This window comes from Oryctolagus cuniculus, chromosome 11 (assembly GCF_051225735.1).
Source record: "Oryctolagus cuniculus isolate XC-2025 breed Fujian yellow rabbit chromosome 11, ASM5122573v1, whole genome shotgun sequence".
Lineage (NCBI taxonomy): Eukaryota > Metazoa > Chordata > Mammalia > Lagomorpha > Leporidae > Oryctolagus > Oryctolagus cuniculus.
In genome coordinates, this window is record NC_142877.1 from 120,705,897 (window position 1) to 120,720,499 (window position 14,603).

The following is a 14,603-nucleotide window of genomic DNA, read 5'->3' on the forward strand; positions in this document are numbered from 1 at the left end:
CTGGGGTGGAGTCAGCCTTCCTGGGCACCCCACTCCGTCCCCATGAGGGTTTTCGGGGGCGGGGCCAAGGCCACTTCTGGAGCAGAGGCCACCTCGTCGCTGCAGACCTCTGGCTCACTCCCCCAGCCTCCAAGCCGTGCGTCCCTCTAGGTAGGGCACGCTCTCCACCAGCCACCACCCAGAGCTGAGCGGACTCAGCCCCCGCCCGGGCCCTGGGGCCCCCTGCGGCCCACTCCAGAGCACCTATCCTCTCTGAGATACTCAGCCCTCACACAGACACCCCCCGGCCCACACCCGCCACATGGCTGGGGTGCTTGGGCCCCTGGCACCCATGTAGGAGGCCTGGAAGGAGTTCTTCGCTGCTGGCTTTGGCCTGACCCAGCCCTGGCCATTTCAGCCACCTGGGGAGTGAACTAGTGGAACCTCTCTCTGCCTTTCAAATAAATAAATACATCTTTTTAAAATTCACTTTCTCTGATTACTAATGAGGCTTATTTCTGCTCTGTTTAAAAACTCTGCTCATGTTCAATTGGATTTTTTTTCTCTTGTGTGCATAGGTAGGATGAATTCCAATTCTCGCAAAGAATAATCCTTATATTATTGCATGATTCTTAGGTGAAAACCAAGGTGCCCACAGTTTTCTTTAACTTCTGCATTAAAAGGGGGACCAGTAAGAAAGTTAAACCAGCTCGTGGGGGAATCTGAGAGACAGGCGGGTGTGCAGGCAGAGGAAACGCTGGGAAGGACCCAACTGAGCGACACTGGCTCACCCTGCAGGGCCATCGCAGGCACTGCTCCTGGGATCTCTGCTTCGAGACAGACCTTGGTCGATCTCAGGGGCAAGGCCACCGGCCCTGCTATGGCCAGGGTCACGTGCCCCCAGCGTCTCCTCTGCCCTGCCGTGCTGTGCCTCAACACTGGCCCCTGGTATCCTATTTAAGGGAGAGGCTCTTTGAGTCTCCATGACACAGCCCCTAACTCGTCCCAGCCAGAGGGGGTCCCCTGCAGACACCTCCCTCCCAGGCCACGCCCCTCTGCACCTGTCTCACGTCCTGGTGGGGGGGGGCACAGCGTCATCTCCCCCTGCTCCCTTGGTGCTGACGCCGCCTCTGTGATTTTGCTTCCTTCTGCCACCAGCTGTGAACTGAGCCTGGAACCCTGCTCACAGGCTGCCCGGCCGTCAGTCCCTCCGACCACACCGCGGTGAAGAGGCAGCCGCGGGGGTGGAGGCGTGGACGATGCTCTCTCACTAGCATGCAGATTGCATTCTGGGGTCTCTACTCCTCTCCGTGGGCTGTGGGTAGCACCTGCCCCCACTGCTGCTGCAGAAATCCTGAAGCTTCACTCCCCAGCGCGCTCTCCTGCTCCAAGATGCCCTTGGTTGCTCTTGGACATTCCCGGTCCCAGGTGAGCTCCAGAATCGGCCTGTTACACGGAGCCTGAACTCTTCCTCCCCCCTCCCTCCCCCGCTCCTCCTCCTCTGCTCACTTCTGGAGAGACTGGGCGTCAGGTTGGTGCTACGCTACGCATCGGACAAGCAGGAGCATCACGTGTGTCGGCAAGAATCAGCGGGGGCTGAGACGGTGCCCCCACGTGCTCGGCCTCCGTGCACGAGTTGCTCCGGGAATCTCTCTCTCTCTCTCTCTCTCTCTCTCTCTGCCCGGGATGCTCTGCCACCCCGTATGTGCCTGGCTGTGGGTGCTGCCGCGTCAGCGCGTGTGGCTGCACTCCGGCTACCTGAGGACTGCTCTCTCCCCGCAGCTCCGGGGAGCTCCCTGGACGTCACTCAGCACCGATCCCCTCCCCGCTCAGGGCCCTGCCGGCCAGGCCCTCGCTGGTCAGAGGCAGCCTCCTCCTGTTTCTTGGTGAGGAGCCAGCTCTAGCTTGCAACTCCTGTTCATGGAATGAGTCCTTTTTTCCTCTCCGAACCTTTCAAGATTTTCCCTTTTCCTTCGTCTTTCAGAGGTCCACCTGGGAGCTGCCTGGGAGTGATTCTGCTTGCTTCCTCTGCTTGGGGTTTGTCAAGCTTCTTAGAGCTGTAAGTTCAAGCTTTCCTTTAGTATTGACTTTCCTCTGCCCCCTCTTTCTCCTCTCCTTCTGGGACTCCAGCTGCACGTATATTGACTTTCCTCTGCCCCCTCTTTCTCCTCTCCTTCCGGGACTCCAGCTGCACGTAGTTGGACCTCTTGCTATCGTCCCACAGGGACCTGAAGCTCTCTTCATTTTCCCAGCTATTTTCCTTAGTTGTCGACTTTCTACTAATTTCTTTCTTCTCTTTTTTAGTGACATTTCTTTTTTTTTTTTAAGATTTATTTATTTATTTGAGAAGCAGAGTTACAAAAAGAGGCCAAGACAGACAGAGAGGTCTTCCATCCGCTGGTTCACTCCCCAGATGTCCGCAATGGCTGGAGCTGGGCTGGTCTGAAGCCAGGAGCCAGGAGCTTCTTCCCGGTCTTCCATGTGGGTGCAGGGGCCCAAGCACTTGGGCCATCCTCCACTGCTTTTCCAGGCCATAGCAGAGAGCTGAATTGGAAGAGGAAGAGCCGGGACCCGAACCAGCGCCCATATGGGATGCCAGCCCTGCAGGCGGGTGCTTAACCTACTGTGCCACAGCACTGGACCCTTTTCTGCCATTACACTGGAGCCCACCCAGTGAACTTTTTAAACTTCAAAATCACCCCTTTCGGTGTCAGAATTTCCGGGAGTCGTTTTCTTTTGCCATGGAGAGTCCCCCTCTGTGCACTCATTGGCACCATGTTTTCCTTTAGCTCCTTGAACATACTCATGTTTCCCTCTGAGTGAGTTCCTTCTGTGATTCTTTGAGCACATGGTCAGTAGCTGCTGGGAAGTCTGGGACTGCTGAACCCGAAGCCCCGCTGACTTCCAGGGAGCCACACTGGCCACTCCTTTGTCTCGTCATTTTGGTTGGTTGAGGACAACAGGTTGCAGCAGCTCTGGAACCGAAAGCTGAGCCCAGGGGAGACTAGCCGGGGCCAGAGCATCCAGAAATCATGGGCGTGGGAAGGCAGGGGACCTACCAGCCCCAGAAGTCACCGGAACTGTCACATGGCCAATTCTTCTGCCCAGCAGTTTTCCCTCACCTGCCTCGTCGCCTTCTCATCATGTTAGACGTGGGTTAAGATCCACCCCGTTGGGGAGTCTTCCCAGCCACCCTGGCCAGGTTAGGGTTCCTTGTTAGATATTTATAAGCACGTCCCGCAATGGGCTCCTGAGCACTGGGAGGCAACCGCGTGCAGAGCTGGCTGGGGTTGTCACCACTTGCCTGACGCACACGGCAGCTCAGTGAGCATCTGCTGATTGGGTGAACGTCGCCCCCGTCGCTTCCAGGGCATTTTCCCAAACTGCTGTCTCGCCAGCAGCTCCTAGGGTTGCTCACTCCAACCCTCATGCCACTTGCAATAGTGTAACTACTTTTTGTAATCCTTTTATACAGTTTTCGATCTAATAGCTGAAAATTTTATCTTTGCTTAAGTTGCATCATTTGAAATTGTGCCTTTTTCATAGATATACTGTTTTTTTTTCTTTTCTTTTCTTTCTTTCTTTTTTTTTTTTTTTTGACAGGCAGAGTGGACAGTGAGAGAGAGAGAGACAGAGAAAAAGGTCTTCCTTTTTGCTGTTGGTTCACCCTCCAATGGCTGCCGCTGATCCGAAGCCAGAAGCCAGGTGCTTCTTCTGGTCTCCCATGCAGGTGCAAGGCCCAAGGACTTGGGCCATCCTCCACTGCACTCCCAAGCCATAGCAGAGAGCTGGCCTGGAAGAGGGGCAACCGGGACAGAATCTGGAGTCCCGACCGGGACTAGAACCCAGTGTGCCGGCGCTGCAAGGCGGAGGATTAGCCTATTGAGCCACGGCGCCAGCCTAGATATACTGTTAATTTTAATTTCTTCTTTAAAAAAAAAAGATTGATTTAATTATTCAAAAGGCAGAGTTACAGAGAGGCAGAGGCAGTGAGAGAAAAAGGTCCTTCATCTGCTGGTTCACTCCCAACATGGCCAAAACAGCTGGAGTTGGGCTGATCTGAGGACAGGAGCCAGGAGCTTCTTCCAGGTCTCCCAGAAGGGTGCAGGGGCCCAAAGACTTCAGCCATCTTCTACTGCTTTCCCAGGCTATTGCAGAAGGCTGGATGGGAAGTGGAGCAGCTGGGACTTGAACTGGCGCCCATACACGATGCCGGCACTATAGGCGACGCCTTTACAGAGCTGGCCCCTGAATTTCTTCAGTAAATTTTCATCACATATCATTGCAAATATTTCATCCTACTGATTTCCAAGGAGGTTTTGTGGGTGGAGTTGGGACATTTTGCCTGGAACACAGTTTTTCCCAGTTTCTTTTCTGCCTTTTGACTCACCTTAAACCATTTTTTAAACCAGCATTTGTGGGAAAAAATTTATAGCCATGCAAAAATACTTTTAAAATTGAGGAAGGGGCCAGTGTTGTGGCACAGTGGGTAAAGCTGCCACCTGCTACGCTGGCATCCCATATGGGCACTGGTTCATGTCCTAGCTGCTCTACTTCAGATCCAGCTCCCTGCTAATGCACCTGGGAAAACAGTGCAAGATGGCCCAACTGCTTGGGCCCCTGCATCCACGTGGGAGACCTGGATGAAGCTCCTGGCTCCTGGCTTTGACCTGATCCTATCCTGGCCATTGCGGCCATCTGGGGAGTGAACCAACAGGTAGAAGATCTCTCTCTGTGTGTCTCTCCCTCTCTCTGTAACTCTGTCTTTCAAATAAATAAGTCTTTATTAAAATATGTGGAAAATTAAATATAACATGAATGTATGTTTCCCACCTCAAATTATGTCAATGTTTATATTTTCTTCTAGTGTATTTATGATTTCATTTTTAGCCTTATAATTATTTTTTTAAAGATTTATTTATTTATTTGAAAGGCAGAATTACAGAAACAGAGAAAGAGAGAGAGAGAAACCTTGCATCCACTGGTTCATTCCCCAAATGGCCCCAACGGCCGGGTGCAACAGGTGGAGTGGTGGCTTATTCCCGTAATGTGCTGTCTCGAGGGTGCAGAGCTTGCCCCTGGCTGCCACCCTGAAGAGGACTCGGGGCCAGCATTGTGGCGCACTGGGCTAAGCCTCTGCTGGCATCTCCCGTGAGTGCCGCTTCGCGTGCTGGCTGCTCCACTTCCGATCCAGCTCCCTGCTAATGCACCTGGGAAAAGCAACAGAAGATGGCCCAAGTGCTTGGGCCCTTGCACGCATGTGGGAGACCTGGATGAAGCTCCTGGCTCCTGGCTTTGGCCTGATCCCACCCTGGCCATTGCGGTCATCTGAGTAGTGAACCAGTGGATGAAAGTGCGCGCGCTCTCTCTCTCTTTCAAATAAGTAAAGACTTCTCTTTTAAAAACATAGAACAAAAGAGGACTCTGGCAGCCCCGATTTCATCAAAGGCACAGCAGCGGGGTGTGGCCCACACTGGACACGTCGCGTGCGCCACGTGAACCCCCCTTGTCGCTCCCCGTCTTCGTGGAGGAACGACACAGGACCCTGCGCTGTTCTTTCGTCTGCTCGGCCCTCCCCGGGTTTGCTGCTGGTTCTTCCCGGGTTGGCTACCGACCCTTCCACCTCCGTGGAAGGGCGGTTCCCCCTGCCACATTCCCCACTTCCGCGGGGGAGCGGCACACCGCCGGCCGGCTCTCTCGGGGGCTGCACAGGTGTTCCCCTTAGATGTTCCCCTTAGATGTTCCTGGTGCATGCCGTCTCTCTCCTCCTTTATAGTCCTCCTCCGCCAATCCCAACTCTGCTACCCACACGCCGAGTACGCTGCTCTCCTCCAATCAGGAGCAGGTCCTACAGTTTATTGGTTGAACTGGAGGCAGCTGTGTAGAAGCTGTTTCTTCCTCTCCCAGCGCCATATTGTGGGAGAGCAGATGCATAGAATAAGTCTTAATTCCAGTAACTTAGTCTAGTCCGAGTTGCTACCCACACCCCCTGCAGCCTCTGCCACCACGGCCAGGCTCCCAAAGACTCGGGCCAGCTGCAGACAGGTGCAACCAATCAGAACCTTACCTGGGCCCACGCTGGATGCCCGCCACCTCCTGTCCCTGTGCTTCTCTGAAGACGGGACCCCCTGGGCACCACCCCTCCACGGGGCCACCCTTGACCTGCGCCCCTCTGCCTGCTGGGGGACGATTCTGAGATGCGCCTCCCAGGAGCCCCACAAGTTCCCTAGGGACCAGTACAGGTCTCCTGTGGCAGGACCAGCCCCGGAGGGCATCGTGGAGCGGTTTTCCCCAGAATCTCATCCCCAGCTGACATGTCCACAGCAAGCCTTGAAAAAGGACCAAAAATGAGCTCCTGGACGTCCACGTGTTGTGAGCCTCGTGAAGAAACGACACAGCGAGGAGCAGTGGGGTTGCTTTTCCGGATCCGCGTCGTCCCCGAGGGGAGCCCCCAGCCCCGTGGCGGCTTACGTCAGCGTGACTTCCGGTTCAGTGCCTCGGCCACACCAGCCCCGCAGCTCGGAGCAGAGCCTTGCGCTCATCACAACGGTCTGGGTCACGTGGTGAACCCCCTGCTTTGTCCTGGCTGCGAGTGCCAGAAGTGCGTCGTCCACACCTGTCCAGGGCTCCGGGCTGCCCTCAGCAAGAGGCCCAGAGACCGGCACAGGAGCAGACACGGGCACAGTCCAGGGGAAGAGGCGCGAGCAGGAAGGGGTGGGGGAGGCAGCGTGAGGATGAGCTGATCGCCAGCACCCACTGAGCATTCCCTGTGCCCGGTGGCATCGGAGCTCTTCTCCCGCAGGGTCTGCCCTGCCCTCGCCGCCCTGTGGCCGACTTCTCCGGCTAGGGAGGCGAGTCGGCCTGAACGGGGACACAGACCAGCAGCGAAGAGTGAGCCAGGGTCAGGCCTGGCTGCGCAGCCTCGCCACCCACCCGGGGAAGAGGGCGGCGCCAGCGGTCGGGGCGGGGGGGAGGGGAGTGTGCTCACTCCTGCTCCCCCTCGTGGAGACCTGGCCACTGCCTGGGGCCAGCCCAGGCCCAGACCCAGCTCCAGGGTGGTGGCAGCCAAGGCAGTCACACAGCTGCCAGCTGGAGGCCCTGAGGCTGGTTTCACAGACGCCCCGCCCACGGTGTCAGCGCCACCACAGCGTCCTCACGAGCGGCCCTGGGTGACGCAGGCCCGCGTCTCAGCACGGGGGCTGCAGGGGACCCACCGCGCCCCAGGTGCTTGCAAGGAGCCAGGACGGAAAGTATGACCGCCTTCCTCCTGGAGCGGGGGACGGCTTTTCCATGGCTAATTTCCCAGGAATCCGGTGAAGTAGTGGAAAGACCTAGAAGGCGGGGACCTGACTCCAGCCCAGCACCCCCTAGGGCCTCAGTGTCCCCGTCTGCCCACTGGGAAGCGGCGCCCACGCTGCCCAGGCCCCTTCCGGTTCTGCTTTCCCAAGATGCCCCGGGGGACCGGCAGGCTGAGGGGTCCCGTCTTCAGAGAAGCACAGGGACAGGAGGTGGCGGGCATCCAGCGTGGGCCCAGGTAAGGTTCTTCCAGTCTCTGAGGGCGAGGGACTGTCCAATGTGGCTCACCTACAGGAGTCACTCGTCGCGAGGACTGACCCCGGCCCCATCACCTGGCCAGCTCTGTAGCAGCGTGAGGACAGGGCACACAGGAGTCGTCCCCGCCCTCCCTGGGGGTGCACACTCACGGCTGCGCCCATTTCTCAGCCTCTCCCCTCCTACAGAATGAGACCCCCGGACGCCTTCCTGACCTGAATCGGAGCCGGTGCCCTGCAGCACCGTGGGCAGTGCCATCCACCGTGCGCAGCCACCCTGAGGCGTCCCCTCCCCTCCAGGCCCCTCCAAGAGGGCTCTCTGAGCCCCTCCATCACCTGCTCTGTTCTCCCACCACCCCCTGCCCAGCCCACCCACACCCCATCTGCTTCCTCCCCCGCCCCCAGCTTCCAGCCAGGCTCTGAGCTCCCCTGGAGCCAACCTGGGGTCTCACACTTCTTGGGGGGGGGTGTCTGCCCCAACTTGTCCAGCCAGAGAAGGAAACCGTAACGGCCATGTTCAGGCGTGCTGGCTCTGTGCTCTGTGCCGGGCTTCACAGGGAGCCCCTGCTGCTGATCCGTACCGCGGAGAGCTCCGGGGGCCTCCTCCGAGACCCCTTGTTTAGCCCCTGGTGAGATGGACGCCCAGAGAGGGAGCAGCATGCACAGGCCACTTCCTCTGAGCCTCTTCGTTCTGTCCCAGGCCAGCTGGGACTCCCCAGCCCCTCGGCAGGAAGGAACCCAGGGACACTCCCCACACAGGTGTGCACGCCCACAGGGCCCCCTCCTGCACCTGCACCTGGGCGGCCCTCACACCCTCGGCCTGTGCAAGATGGGCAGGAGGGGCCCAGACATCTCATCAACTGGGGGGCTGGGGGTCGGGACACGAGTCTGGGAGGAGGAGTGACCCGCGGTCACCAGTCCGCGCTGGGCCGAGGCTACACCTCACAGAAGGCGCTGGAGTCACCTGCTCAGGCAGGAGGACACAGTCAGCGCCCCGCCTGCCCCGCCTGCCATGTGCTCTGCTTCTGGGCTGGGTCCAGGGGGACAGAGCCGGGATCCAGGCAGGGGCGGGCGGGCACAGCGGCACCCACATTTGGGCCTGGACACTCCTTTGGGGCTCAGTTTAGCAGATCTTGGGGAGGTTGGCGTCTTTTCTCTTTGCACAGGGCCCTGTGATGGGGGCACTTGGGGTCCAGTGGTACAGGGCGCTGGTGACACAGGCTTCACTGGACGAAAGTGTCAAGATGCCAGAGAGAGAAGGGGCAGCAGGCACCTCGCGGGGGTCGCAGGCTCTCTCCGGGGACACGGTCATTGGGGTGAGGACTTAAAAATAAATCCCAGCAAAAAAAAGACAGGAAGGGGAGGCGGGATGGAGGGAGCAGGGGTCACCTGGGGAGTCCACGCGGCCACGCACCACGCGGCACGGAGCACAGCCCCCGCATGGGCGCCCGCCCGCGCCCCAGGTGCGTGTCCGTGCCGTTCCCAGCCCGCGGCGCGGCGGCGCGGGGACAGTGGCGCATTGTTCGCGGGCCGCCCCGGGCGGCGCAGCGCCCTCGGGGCTTGGCGCGGCCGCGCCGCGATTTGCATGCGCTCCAGTCACAAAGGTTCAAGGTCAGGAGCGCGGGCCGGCCGAGCCCCGCCCGGCCCAGGCGCTATTCTTCGCCCGGCGGCGGGAATCCTGGCCGCCCGCGCCCGGCCGCCCCTGCGCGTGAATGGCCGAGCGCCGCCGCCGTCTGTGGCGCTTTGTGTCCGGGCCGGGCCAGCTGGGCCCGCGAGGGACGTGCCAGCCCGGCCGGCGGCGCCCCCGCGCCGGCGCCCCTCGCCCATGCTAATCAGCCTGGCAGCAGCGCGTCTGGGCAGGCGGCCCCTGCCAGGGGCACCCCCACCAGACTCCCCCCGCTGCCAGGAGCCCCTCCTCTCCAGCTGCCAGCAGTGCCCCCTGGCCCTGGAGAAAGGCAGAGATCCGTGGTGGGGGAGGCCTGGAACCCTGGGGCCGGGGGCTCTCTGCCAGCCTCAGTTTCCCCTCAGGTTGAGCCAGCCTCCCCACCAACCCCACCCCAGTCTGGCCTCCCTGCCACCCTCCTGCCCTGTGCCCAGGGACCATCCCCCCCGGCCAGGCCAAATTTGGGTTTGTGCTCTGGTGTTGAGGAGCCCCCCCGCGGATGCAGGGTTTGGCACTGGGAGCTGCCCCATCACCGCCCTGGTCTCAGGGGGTTAAATCACCCGTAACCAGGACTGGGCACTTGGTGTGGGCAGGAGCTGAGTCCCACAGCACAGTAGCACTCAGGGAAGGGTGTCTGCCAGCCGGGGGTGGGGGAGCAGTGGGGGCAGGCAGGACATCCAGCCCTTGCCCTGCTTGGAAAGAGGCGCGGGGCCTTTCTTGGGGGGCCCCCTGGGTGCCGCTCCCCCCCTCACCGTCTCCCCGGGTTGTCCCTGGGGGCCAGGGAGGCACCTATAGGCTGGGCAGCCGAGCTCCCTGCGGCCTCCGCCTCAGGCCAGGGCCCTCGGTCAGGGTCTGGCCTGGGAGCCGGCTGGATCCAAGTGCAGGCCCCTGCCAGCCCCTGTCCCGGTGTGGCCCCGTGTGCGAGGTGCGCACCGTTGCTGTAGGTTTACGGGGGAGCCTGGATGCCCGTCCTCTGCGTCCGGCCTGTCTCGCTCACTTCAGTTTCCTGTGTGGCCCTCGTCCCCGTCCCCCTCGGCAGGGTCTCTTACTGGCTGTTCACCACCAGCCCAGCTCCGTCCTGCACACAGAGCCCCTGCGCGTGGAAAGCCCTCCCCGGGCTGCCCCTGGCTTCTCCACCCACCTCTCACCAGCAAGCACATCCTGCAAGGACCCGGCTCAGGTGCTGCCTCCTCCAGGAAGCCGCCTGGATCCTTCCCTCTTCCTGCCCGTCTGGATATGCGCGCCATGCTGAGGAATTCGGCAACAAACCTAAGAGCACCAGGGAGCCGTGCAGGCTCTAAGTAGGGAGTGGGCGCCTGATGGCTCCCGAGAGGCCCAGCGGGGAGCGCGCAGTCGGGGACGCACGGGCCATCAGATGTCAAAGGAAATACTGCAGGAGCGCCTGGAGATGGCCAGCTATTTCCACCTGCCCGGGCCCTTAGAAAAATAATGTCAACGCTCCCTTTTGCAGGAGCAGGTTTTAAACAGGAGAACGCAGGAAGACCATCTTTGGGCAAAGGCCAGTGCACGCCGCATGACCAGGGCCTTTGAGAGCTGCCGGTTTGTCCCCACATCCTGGTCACTCTCGTGGTGACCGTGGCTGGGCCCCAGCGGGGACGGGGACGCCGCAAGGACCCTGACCACTTTACAACAGGTGAGTCTCCTGCCTGGTTCCCTGAGGCCGATCCTGGTGGGCACTGGCTCTCAGCGTGATGAGAGCCAGGTGCAGGGAGGGGCCCTGGGGCGGCTGCGGCACGGGCCTCTCTGGTGGTGTCTGTGTGTCCCCGCGGTGTCAGGCTAGGGGCGTGCGTGTGTCGCATGTGCACAAGGGCACAGGGTCCTTGCTCCACAGGCAGCTGGGCTCAGGCTGCCCGAGGAGGAAGGGACACAGGGCGGTGTCTGCTCTGAGCCTTGCAGAATGTTCTAGAGGGGACCGGCTTCCCTTCCAAGGGCAGGCTGTGTCGTGGCTGCTCTGCTGATACGCGGTCCTGTGCCAGCCTCAGAGCTGAGAGGTCCAGGGTGACCACTGAGCTCCCTGGCCTGGGGCCCAGAAAGGGCCAACCGCTGCCCAAGGCCACCCCGCCAGTGAGCAGCAGGGACCAGGCTTTCGGTGGTTCCGTTGCCGGCTCTCCTTTGCCTTTGAGGCCCTGTTTGCTGAGAGCTGAAGGTCGTTCGCCGCTGGGCTAACTTCCGGGCGGCGCTCAGACACTCGCTTTAACCAGACTGTGCTGTCCTGGCCTCGCCCCCACAGACACAGCGTGACTCACGCCCACGGCAGGCCCTGCGCTGTCCAGAAGCTCACAGCCTGGTTTGGCTCAAGGCAAAGACATGGAGCCCGAATCCAAAGGCAGGAAGAGCTTGTCAAGGCCGGGGCATCCACTCTGGTGAGCTTCCTGGAGGAGGGGGTGGCTGCAGGGTAGGAACGAGGGGGCGGGAGCTGAGGACGGGAAGAGCACAGTGCCCCCTTCAGAGGGCACAGCCGGAGAAAACTCAGGGAGGCCATGGTCGCTGATGGCGAGATGGGGGGCTGCAGGGAAGCGGGGGCCAATCCTGCTCAGCTTCTTCAAGCCAAGGGAGGAGCTGTGTGCCTGGGGAGGAGGAGCCCCGTGCCCGGCAGAGGGGGATGGGCCGCGTGACCCGGAGCTTGGAGGGGCCCGGCCTGGAGCTTGTGTCCCCAGCGTCCCTGGGTTTGTGAGACTCAGGCGAGAGCAGTGCTGCCCGGAGCACCCCACGAGACACCCCGGAGCGCTGGTGTCGGGGTCCCCAGGTGGGGAGCTGTGGACCTGCCCTGGTGTTGTGGGCTAACCTGAGCCAAAATTGACTATTTCCGGGTTTTGCTGTTTACTTAGAGAATTCTAAGCACCGGCTCAAACAAGGTGCGCTGCGTTAAGGCTGAGGATTTATCCGGAAAGTGAGAGAACCACACGGGAACACGAGAACACCGGGAACATGAGGGCCTTATTAAGGGGGGGCGGGCCTGGGCTGGACAGCCCAGCAAGGGCGCTCTCCAAGCCTCTTACTCACCTCCAAAAGGGGAGTGCTTGCGTAGTCTGATGGACAGCTGGGTGGTCACGGGTGAGATCCATGGGGGCAGGGGGTGTGGCCTCTAGCTCACAGGCCTAATCCCATAGCACTGGGATGTATGTGTAAGTGTCCCCTCCCTACAAAGACGTGGTCAATCCTGCTGACCCACGAGGGCCCATGCCACCCTCCAAGTCAGAGCAGAGCCTGCCTGGCCTACCGTGCGGGATGGGAGACAGCACCCACCAGCGAGGGGTCCAGACGATGCCCAGGCCCCACGCGGGCTTGCACCCAGGGGCTGGGTCTGGAGTGGCGCCTTCCCCACCCCACCCCGAGGCCGCAAGCCTGGTCCTGCAGAGCTCGGAGCTCCCGCCCACCTGACTCAGGACTGTGCCGCAAAGGTAGAAAAAGATGGACGTCCATAGTGGACGGAGGCGTGCACTGGGCCCAGCTTACCACAGTGGGGCCCCACGGCTGGTCCTGTGGAAATGCACCCATGGCAGGGCCCACGAGGACACGTTCAAGTGCCTCTGAGAGGCAAATCCACCCTCCCGGGAGTACCTTAAGGGGTTCCTGTGGCCCCGACAGCCCGACCCATAGAGCTGGGGACAGAAGCTCCATGGGCCCTGGGGACAGTGGGACAGCCTGCTCCGGGAATTCTCGGGTGCACCTTAGTGCCTGAGAAGCTATACACCGTGGCTGAGCCGGCTGTGAGTGTAAGTCTGTGTTTTGAACAGAGAAGAAAGGCCAGGAACAACATCTCCAGGTTGGGCCTTGGTGTCTTTGATATTTCTTTGTGGGTGCTAGTCTGTTTCCAAAATCGCTGATTGTGGACACCGTGAGGGAACGAGGGAATCACGTGTGCATGCGTGTGTGTGTGCATGTGTGTGTGCACGTGTGTGCACAAGACCACATTCAAAACAAGACCACGTTCAGATACAGATCTGGAGTGACTCACCGCCTCCCAGAGCCACGTTTCGCTCTCCCAGCTTGGAAGCTGGTGTGGAAAACGCTACAGGTGAGGCCAGAGCTGCGCTCCCCAGAGGCCCGTCCTCAGCTCGCGGCCAAGGTCACCCAGCAGGAGCAGGCTGGCTGCCTGCCGGCCGGCATGCAGGGAAAATCAGCCTGTTCTCCCCAGGTTGACTTTGTGTAAGGTAAAACACGGTAACACCAACGTTGCAGCCGCGTGCGCGGCGCCACCCCTAACCACTCCGCAACTTTTCATCACCCCAAACGAAACTCAGTGCCTGGCTAAGAGACCCCCCCCCCCCCCCCCCGCCAGCACCTGGTAACCACCTCTGCCGATATGCCGGGCTTGCGTCCTGGATCCCACAAGGCACCACCCCAGATGTCGCGATCTTTCGATTCTTCCAAACTGTGCTGTGCAAGACTGTCATTTCAGGACTTCAGACTTCGGGGAGTTTGGTCTTCCTGCACTTCAGTGTTTGGGGTGAGGGCACGCCGGATCGTGTCTCTCGGGTTGCCGTGGGCACTGGAATTTGACTGCTCTGGGCACCTCATGCGGGAGGAACCGTACACCGCCTTCTGCTGTACCTTGTTTATTTCATTTGGCGAAAACTTCTCAAGGCTGACTGTGTTGGAGCGCGAGTCAGCTCTTTAGGGCTGAGTGACAGCCGTCTGCCTGTCTGCATTCGCCCACTGATGGATGTCTGGGTCGGCCGCACTGCCTGTCTGCCGGGACGAGGCTGCAGGGTGCCGGTGCGGCTCCTGGGCCCCGGGGAGGCTCCTGCTCAGCTCTGAGGACCCCGGACCGTTCTGCAAAGCAGCCGCGCCCTTTCATGCTCCCGCCAGCCCTGGGGCTCCAGTGTCCCCATTTCTGCACCAGCACCTGTCATTCTCTGTCGTCGAGGCAGAGTGTGAAGGGCTGGTGGGTGCGAAGGGCTGGCTCCTCCGGCTTTGATCTGCATGTCCCCAAGGACTTCTGGAGCTTACTGGTCATTTGTCTTTCATTCCGCAGCAACGGCATCCGAGTCCTCTGCCCATCCGTATCCTGCACAGCCTGCTGCTAGCTGTAGAACTCTTCACGTGTTCTATGAGACCCTTTATTTTACATATTTATAGACACATGCAGTCCTCTGTTCGACTCATTTACTTAAACACTCACTGATTTTTAAATCTGGAAAATATGTAAAGAGAAAAAGGGTGTGGCTACAAGAAGTGTCGTGTTTACCTTCTCTGACTCGCCAATTCCACATCCGGGGGGCCCGCCCCAGGGAATGTTCTGGAACACACACGACGACTTAGACAAACGAGGGAGCATGGACCCCAGACGGCGTCCTTCGGGTGAGTGAAGTTGGCCCTGCCCCACCTGCAGGGCTGCCCATGGAGCCCAGGTCACTGCAGGCAGCAAAGGGCTGGCACTGTGGCGT